Source organism: Lonchura striata, chromosome 8 (assembly GCF_046129695.1).
Source record: "Lonchura striata isolate bLonStr1 chromosome 8, bLonStr1.mat, whole genome shotgun sequence".
In the NCBI taxonomy this organism is placed as follows: domain Eukaryota; kingdom Metazoa; phylum Chordata; class Aves; order Passeriformes; family Estrildidae; genus Lonchura; species Lonchura striata.
In genome coordinates this window covers 21,133,906-21,143,729 of record NC_134610.1, presented here as the reverse complement: position 1 = coordinate 21,143,729, position 9,824 = coordinate 21,133,906, and the positions used below count along the sequence as shown (strand labels likewise).

At 36.6% G+C, this 9,824-nt stretch overlaps 1 long non-coding RNA gene across 1 annotated transcript; it reads left to right on the top strand.

Annotated features, from left to right (window-relative positions):
* The first annotated feature begins 1,656 nt into the window (after positions 1–1,656).
* LOC110482877 (uncharacterized) lies at positions 1,657–5,462 on the top strand. Its single transcript, XR_002467472.1, has 3 exons — positions 1,657–1,667; positions 4,155–4,247; positions 5,424–5,462. It is a non-coding gene; the product is annotated as an uncharacterized LOC110482877 (long non-coding RNA).
* Positions 5,463–9,824: the final 4,362 nt, after the last annotated feature.

Here is a 9,824-nt window from a genome sequence, read left to right as displayed (position 1 = left end):
TGGTGGTAATAAAATAGAGCTTTCAAGGGTACTGTGGAAAGTTAGAGACAAAAAGCTGAACTAATAAAACCATCTATCTCATAGGTAAATGAATAAGCAGAGTGATTTTTCAGCCCAGTATCAGCTTGATACATAGGCCAGAAGAGGAAGGATAGTGTAGAACATATACCTGCATATACCTGCATTTTGTGCATTTTTTTTGCTGGCTTATTGGCTGACCTGCAGTTAGACAGAGTTAGCCCTTGTCTTGGAGGTGACTACTGGAATATTTTCCTATATGGAAGATATTCCAAATCTGCAAATATAATTTGGTGAGAGGAGGCCAAATTTGGACCTGTCAACTTTGACATATCCCTTAAAATATACCAAATGATAGTAATGGTGTGTAAGGGAGTTGTAACAAAGGAGAGATTTTCAGCTCTTTTAACAGAGAGCTATATAATCACACTTTCTTGTAGAAGCATTCAGTATGAAGATCTGTCAATAGAAATCTCAAACTGTGAATATACAATTGCACTTTATTATCCCTTTGTTATTTTGTAACTACATAGGTATGACAGACAGAAACTGACGTTAAAAGAAATCCACAATTGTCAGTGTGTCACATGCATGAATCCCACTGCTGGAAGTTTTTCAGTAAATCAGCATTGTTGGGTAGGTACACCAAATGCCTTATTCTAACAAAATGTTTTTGCTCACAGTAACACTCAAGCTCTTAATTTAAGGAGAATGAACATCCTAAGATTTTGTTACTGTTGTGCAGATCAGACAGATGGTGCTCTGTCTTGTACTGAGCAAACACGGAACTAAACACTTATAAGTACCAGATAAAAGGTGCTGAGGGGACAGAGTAGGTAGGGAAACCTTCAGTTAGACACATAAGCAAATAAGTGCTGTATTGTAAAACAATAATTATGTGTAAGACACTCTGGGTTTCCTCAACATTCCTTTGAGTCTCTAAGGAGTACAGTGAAAGAGTACACAGAGGTCTCCAAACCTTCACCCACCAGCAAAATTATTTGTTTTGTGTCTTAAGGATTTATGGTGCTACTGTTCTTGGCAGGGCCTGGAAACTAGCCACACACAAAACAGAGATAGATGGAAGCATCTGGTGAACTTCAGAGCTCTGTCTTTCATGAAAGATGAAGAGATGGGAGCAAAAACCCTGCATGAGGGGTCCTTTTATTTTAAAGAATTAACTTCATTTTGTGTTAAAATTGATTGGTAAATTCTTTATTTGGAGTTTTGGGGAGGATATGTTGGCTGTGTTTTGTCTTCCAGATCACATGAGCTGTTTGTGGCAGTTGCATAACATTTTTTTCTTGCCTTGTGCCAAACCTTGGTTACCACTGCCTGTACCTGTGCTCAGGATCAGGGGTTTCCATTTTTAAGGTGGTTAGGGTTCGAATTCCAAAGACTGGAAAAATGTGTTTGTTAGGATGTGCATGTAACAATTATTTCAACAGTCACACTTTTCTGAAAGCTTGTGCCTGTGCTGTATTTATTAAATGCATAGACTATTAAAGCAAACAATTCAGTTCCTTTAATCCCATTTCTGACAGACCCACGTGAAATCCTCTGAGAGAGCCATGCACCTGTGACGGAGCTGATGGATCAGCAAAGCAGAGAGGGGGCCTGAGATCAGCTCCACAAACAACCAGACCTCAGTGAGTGACAGCTTATTTGTGTCCTGAGTGATGTGCAGGAGCTGGTTCGGAATCTCACAATGGAACCGCTGCTCTGTGACAGTGACTGTAATGTACTTCAAGTCAGTCCCCCCACAGGAGCAACAAAGGCCAAAAAATCCACCACAAGTATTCTTAACTTCAAAAAGAACAACTCTGGAAAAACAGGGAAGCCCACTAAAAAGAAGCTGAGATGGGCCACTAAAAGAATTAAATTCTTCCAGGCAGTAAGATCTCTGAAGTTAGGCACACAGCAGCAGAGCATTCCCCATCCTTTGGAAAGACTTCATAAAGGGTGGAAAGAACCTGGCATGGCTAATCAGCAATGGAAAAAAAGCTATTAGAAGTAGGAAAGATCATTCAGAAAACCAAAGCTGTGTCTAAACTAAGTTAAACTAAAGAATAAAAATAAAACTCTAATCAAAGTAGCCAAAATAATTCAAGGGCTAAGCAGTTTCAGGGATCAGAATTTTCCTTAGACATTTTTTGATCACTTTAGCACAAACAGATGATGACCAGCACATAAAATGTCAAAATGGTTATGCATTTTTGTGCTGATTTTTTTTTTTTTTTTTAAGGAGAGAAGGAGACATCAGCATAGGTCTGAGGAAGGATTAAAAGTACCAAAAGGGAGATCTATGCTATTTAAAAATACATGAGACATTTGGTGACAGTGTGATGTTCTTCCAGGCAGTAATAATGAGGATCAGTTGTGAAAAATTGCTAAAGTGATTGGGTAATAAAATTACCCAGATGAAATTGAGAGTATATAAATGTAAAGTACATGTACACTGGGGAGAAAAGCCTTTTTCATCCAGAAGATGATGGGCCTGAACTGATGATTACCACTTAAAAGTGAGTTGTGTGGGCTCTGATAAATAGCTCCATGAAAAGATCATCTCAGTGCTTGGCAGTAGTTAAAAAAAAAATCAATAGTTAGAAGTTATTAGAGAACAGAGAACAAACGAAAAGCATACTTATCCCACTGTATAAAGCCATTATGAACCAGGACATTGAAAATCAGGTGTAGTTCTAGACACGTCATTTCAAAAATGAAGTTTTAGAACTGGAAAAAGTCCACAGAAGGGCAGCAAAGATGACTTAACCAACAGCTTCTGTGCAGAAGCTGGGAGGCCTAATAGTATTGAAAGGAGGCAATGGGAGCAGCTGTATCAGAGAGTTACAAAACTACAGCTGCTAGCAAGACGGTACATGCAGACTCACTGCTGTCTCTTAGAGTGCAAGAACATGTGAAAGGAATGGGAGAGAGAAGTTTAAAACAAGAGGAACTTGTTTTAAATGCGGTGGATAAAGGAACTTTGCAACTCCTTTCCAAAGGATTTAATGAATACAGGTTTTCATGCAATCAAGGGGAGACCAGAGTTTATAACTGGAAGGGTGCTACCTTATGTGTGTAGATAAAGCACAACCCAGTCAGAAAAGTTTGATTGAATCCTTTCTCTGGCACAGTATGGCTTCTCATGTGTGTGTAATCAAAGGTAATTATAGAAGCAAACTTTATACATCCAGACAGTTGTAACATATCTTGCTAAATTAAATCATGTGGGTTTTGAGATCAAAATGAGTAGCAAAATATCAAAATGAGATTATAGTCTTAATACTAAAGCATGGCACTTTATAAGTCATGACTTGCACAGTTTTCCTACAAGGTAGCTCTTAGTCTTGCAGTGTTGGCTGCAGGAGCTGAGAAAGTGGTGTCTTGACTGTGGGAACAATGTTTAAGTGGGCAGGTTTAGTTGGTGTTTCAACCATTCATTCATCACCTTGAACAAGAAGCTCAAGTTCACTTCTTTTCACCTGTTAACTTCAGCTGAAATTCAGAGATCTGATTAACTGGAAAGGAAGGAGTCCTTTTATCTCCAATGGCTGGCCTTGTGCCTGGCTACCATTTTGCACTGTTAGTCTCCTTTTATGCTTATATTCCACTGGTCACTCAGAAATATGTTTAGCGTGTTTTTTTGCCTTATATTGAGTTATTTCCTAGGCAGCAACTTTTATTTGTGTAGTTTTAAATACCTGAATAGAGTTATTTCCTGAGAAGCAGCTTTTATTTGTGTAGTTTTTAATACCTGAAAAGATAGAGATTTTTAAATAAGTGTTTAAGCGTTTATTCATTTATTGAAACTATCTTTTCGGTTTCTGAGGTATTCTCTGTATTGTATTTGAACTTGTCAACAATTTTTTTTTAATAAATAGAATTGTGGAGCACATCTCAATTAGCTTATCATGCTGCATTTTCTAACTGTTAAGAATCACTGTTCTGATGTAGCCTATATTAGTATATTTTGTAATTAGGTTAATTATGAATGTTCTATGATATGATTTTATTTGAAAATGTTGACTGATCCAAAGTGTAATTTCTAAAAAAGCATATGAGTCAGAAATTTCTGTTTAGCTGTGTTTTTTAAGCTTTCTGATTTACAGGTATTATATTTTTCTTTCACACAGGAATGAACACTCTTAAAATTAAGGATTCTGTGTTTTGCCTATTGTGGCTCAGTCCTATCTAAGCCACACCAAGGAAAAAAAAACCATCCTTGGGTAATTTTTTTGAATTCTTTTGTTTTTATGTGACTGTTAAAAATACCATAAAAATGTTAATAATAGAATTATAGTTGAATCAATCCAAGATAGGGGATCAATATGTCACTCTCCTTAAGAAATTTAACAACTCTATAGTTCCTTTTTGCTTGATACTCCACTAAGGTGCTATCTAACATATTTTTATTTTTAGAAACAACATTCATACTCTGAACTATCCCAATTTGATTAATCATACGCAGATAATTAGTCATTCTGAAAAAAAATGGCTGCAAAGGAGCACACTGCCCTGAAGTCAGGCACATTTGGCAGGCTTCATACTAACTTGGTAGTAATTATGATCTCCATCGAGTGAGACAGGCAGTGAATAAGATATTTAACACTGTGTGCTTTGGCTGTGAAAACCTTTTTGACTTGTGCTTTCAATTTCTGAGTTTAAGTGTTATTAAAATATCTATGTGGATATATTTTAAAAGAAATAATTATCCTTTCCTATACACACACTATTTTTTAATCTCAGGGAATTTTCTCTGTTTACTGACTGCTCCCCAGAGATGGATGCTCTAACCACCATAGAGAGCAGGACCATAAATATCCTTTTGCAATACAAGAGCTGCAGTTACAGTGTAGTGAAATCTATCATCTCACTCATATGAGATGCAATGTGTCTGCATCAGAAGTTGCCCAGAACTTTCTACCCACAGAGACTAGATTAAACTAGATTTTAGAGATTTGATGTGTATATTCTAGGTAATATCTAGGTCTTTCTAGGTAGTTCTTGTATTTATAAATTGCTCTTCCTCTTTACTAAATATTATAGATTCTTGTATGCTTTATTGAACACTTGTTTTTTTAACACTGCTAGTCTAACTCAGTGGACAGTTCCCTACATATACATGTACAGGCTATGACAATACTCAGAATAACTGTTATGCCTGAACATCTAAATTCTGTAACACCATTTTCTCATAGTAGTCCACTGGCCACCAGAAAGAGAGTGCAGCATTCTCAGTCAATGAGGAGCTTAGCCATAAGATATCTAGACTGTCATATACAATTGCACTGGATTTGGTTGATTACAAATAGTTCTGAAACGCCTGAAAAAGTTGCTGGCATTTGTAATTATTATTTTTAAAACTGTAATGCATTGCATAACAGCCATTATCTTATTCCTAGGTTTCTGTTGCATAAAGATTCTATCTGGAAGTCTAGTATTTATTAAATACATTTGCTAGATCTACTAGTAGAACTCATATGTCTTGCTTCTTGTGCTGTTCCAAGGCACTTCTTGGAGGGAAGAGTACCAGGAATGAGCGGGTAAGACCAAGTTTTCAAAATGTTGGAGTAATGCATTTAGTCCAGTCAAGAGTATGAATATGATTGATGACTTTGCAGTGATGTGGAGGGCAAAATACTGACATGTTACAACAAAAATTTTTTGAAAGCTCAAAATTTTGGCACCTGTGACAAGCTGCCACATGACTAAGAAAACAGGTTTATGTTCCAGACTGCTCTGAAACTGAATGTGAACAGTTCCTGCAAACAGTAGTTCACCCAAATGTCATTATTATAAGCCTGTCTATTCAGCAAACTACTGTGCCCTGAGGTGTGAGCCTTGAACAAGTTGATTCAAGTACCAGAAACAACCTAGATGTGGCAGATCTGTGGTCCCTGCACACTTGAAAAAGCCAGATAAATACGTCTGCAGAGATCTGGTTCCCACATCGTCAGGTTGTTTTCTTACTGAAGGCAGCTCAGGTGTAAAGCTAACATGGTATCACTCCACTCTGCTGTAGTCTAGGAAGGAGACCTCCAATACATGAGGTCTGACATAGCAAAAGACAAAATTTGGGCTCTGGGTTAAAACTACCAGCTGCTTTTGGCAAGATCTTTTTTGGAAAAGCACTCTCATCACAGTTCCTGTACTGCCTTCTGCATGCAGGCAGAAAGTGAGGATAAAAAAGTAAGGGAAAGCAAAGAACATCCAACAATTCTGAACATACATTTCCTCAATACATTATCAAAAATGTACCATAAGATTTGGCAACTCAGTGAACCTAACATTTTTTTTTTTTTTTCTAAGATAGGTTTCTTTTTGTTTAGCCTTATTATCTGGGTTAGCTTTTAACAAATTCAGCTGTCACTTTCTATATGGGTGAGAACATTTTTAGTACTGTGGATCAAGCTGGCAACAAGTGAGCAGTAGTGTGAGACCATCAGCAGGTGCGTGGGAGACAGCAGCAATTTGGGAAGCCTGAAAGAGTGCTGGTGAGGGAAATCAATGTTCAAAAGGCATAGTAAAAATCTTTCTGGTTGTAAGAGGTATTGCTGAAACAACCATGCTGCTGAGAGCATAATTTGTTTTTCTGTTCTTCAACAGTGTCTGATCTTTGTATGATATCTCTAGGATTTAAAGATGGTTTCCTTTTTTCAGTGTGTTTGGAAATATTAATCTTTGGATTGAGGTAGTAATTTTACCCATAGTTCCTGAGGGCTGCTTATTTAACATCTGTTTAGAAGCAAGGAGAGAGCAGTTTTTTGAATCTCATACTACATCTGGATCAAAAAGTCACTGCAAAAAGGAGCATTTTAACAAGAAATACTTCAATCATGGAAAATTTCCAAATAAAATTTCCCAATAATTATAACTGCTAGACATAAAAACAGATAAATTATATTGAATTAATTTGTACATAAATATGAAGACAGTAGGGGACGTATGGTTACATGAGTCATCTACACACCAAATACTTATTAACATTCTTGTTGAATTTAGTCTTAAGTGTCAGGGTGATTTCATGCTGTAGAAGCCCCAGTGAATGCATTTGTATTAACACTTTGCACCAAAGAGACTCTAATCCACCAATTCCTAAAAATGAATGCAACATTCTTGAGGAAACCATGCTGGAACTGGCACTCTGGCTGAAATCCTGAAGTGAAGAGGAACATTTTCACTGCCTTTAAGAATGTCAACATTTGTTGACTGATAACAACCAATGGCAGAATGGAGTTGAGTATCAAAGAGATAGATAATGAAGGGTATACTAAAAGTTTGAGTTGAAAACCACATCTGAAACAATGGCAAGTGTCTTAGCCTCAAGTCTGATGTGCTTTCCATAATCCTTTGGTGCTCAGTGCATCAGGAAAATCTACACTAGGAATGAAGTTAGGAATAACACAGAGCAAAAGAGGCAATCCAGGAAAAAAATTTTCAAACAGAAGCTGGGACTCCAGGAGGATACAGTCAGACTATCCTAAAGAGAAAGCCAGAAGCAAGCAAAAGGGAATTATAACAAAGATGAAAGTCATAAAAAGAAGGGAGAATGGGAAGGATTTTCTGCTTCCAAGGCAAACAAACAACCTAATTATTTGCAACAGGACATTAATTGTCCATTAAACACAGGTGCTATGGAAAGTAAATATTCATCTTTTGGTGGCCCAAGAATGCATATCACTGACTGAAACATTTGTTCCTTATGAGGGATTGACATTATCATCTATAAGGAAAAAAGGTGTTTGAATGAAAATGTTTTTGTAGGGAGCTGTTTCACCACCCCAGTGATGTCTAACTTCTTATTTTCCTGGTCCTTTTATGGCTCCATGAAATCATCCTGTATCTACTTAGTTAAACATATGGAGGAAAAAATGCTAAACATTTTAACAAAATGTTCATCCATGCTACAGAAGGTACTTTCAGGTATGATTCTCAGCTTGAGCTGAGACATGTATCTGCCCTGTTTCATAACATATTATACTCTAAATACTAGGAAAATTAAAGGGATGTTATTATACTGAAACTATATGTTTTACAGATAAATTGTTTGGTTTAGAGTGTTTTTTTACTCTGTTCCTGGTCTGAATGAACATAATTTTGATATAATAGAAAAGAGGATAAAACCAAAATCACTAGAGTCATAAGAAGAATGCTGTCTTCTGTTTTACTTGAAGAAGCATAGCTATTGAAGTTTCTTATTTGTAATGAGATTATTTATCTTTTTTCTGTTCATATGCTACCACCTTATGGTTGCATGCCATGGTAAAGACCAGGACAATTCATAATCAATGAAGGATACACAGAAGTAGAGTGTACTCCAAGGAGAGAAGAGTAAAATGATAGCATAAAGTGCCCAGGAAAAACAGTCCCATAATTTTGGGGTGAATTTGTTTTCCTCCTGAAAAGGAGCTGAAATGAAAATCTATCAACAAAATCTGCATTGCATTTGATAGCCTGTTCAGCTGTCTACAGAGACAAGGCCCAGTCCAGTAGATCTAGCAGCCAGAACTTCTAAAAATGGCATACTGCAAGAGTCTGAAAGAAAATAAATTAAATTACTATCTACTAGCTCTATAGTTAACAGGATTGTTCCCAGACTTCATAAGTGCATACACAAAAAGAGACAATTGTGATGAAGGGTTAATATGCTGGGTGAATACTTGTTTATATCTCTATATTGTTAGCACCAGGGTGTTGATGAGCACATATTTATCCATAAGCCACTAATTTACTGCCACTTTGCCCATGGTGTTGGAGAACCTTATTATTTGCCAGTATCTGATTGGGAGAAGCTGACCAGAATTTTAACAGAATTATAAGAGCACTACAATGAGCTTCATGCTGCAATGAACCTGTTGTCTAAGGCTGCCACACAGCACATGTAGGTTTCTTAACTTTTGATATATATAACATGTGCTCTAGCAGAGTTAATCACTGATGTGCAAATTCATTTAAAGGTGACCTGCAGGAGTATTGAAAATAACCTCCAAGGTTTAGGGATATATGCTGAGTACCCCAGGCATTTATCACACTTTTAATATTAACTGTAACCATTTTTACTTGTAATACTTCCAGGTTATCTTCACTCACTGTAAATTGTTGGTTCCTTCTCAGCATGACCCACTGGCCTGCTACTGGCCATGTCAAATGCTCTGTAGAGCCCTGAGGGAGACTGTGGTTTGAGCCATCCAGGTATGATAAAACTCCTTATTACAATGTTACAGTGGCTTCAAATGTTCTCCATTTCATGTAGATAGGAAATAGACAATACTAAAAAACCCAAACTACAACAACACAAAAAAGCTCTACATGTTAGAAACGTACACAGAGCTTTAGAAAAGAGATTTATTTAATGCTGTTAAACTAGCCCCATATTTTGCAAAGGGATCGTGTGGTGCATCAGCATCAACTGCTAAATGTATTCCAAGGGGTCATCTCATATAGGAGCAGTTGCTATTATGCAGTTAGAATTCAGAGGGTTTTGAAAAGAAAATTAAAAGTGTAGTTGGGTAGAGAGAATAGAGTTTAAATGTAAATTTGCTAAAACTTCTTTTGGAAGAATTTCTGCAGCATACGTTCCATGTTTCTAAATCTGACAAGTACTTGATAAAGTGGTTTGACTTTCCATTCCCATAGAAACTTTATTTTCATGCTGAGATGCTAAATTCTGCACCAGTTCAGTGTAATTATTTTAATGATTTATTAATTTTTTTCCACAAAATTTGTTAGGCAGTCTTTATGTCATTTAACTTAGGATAGTTCATACAAGCAAGGATTTCCATGTCCATTTCACAGAAAAAAAT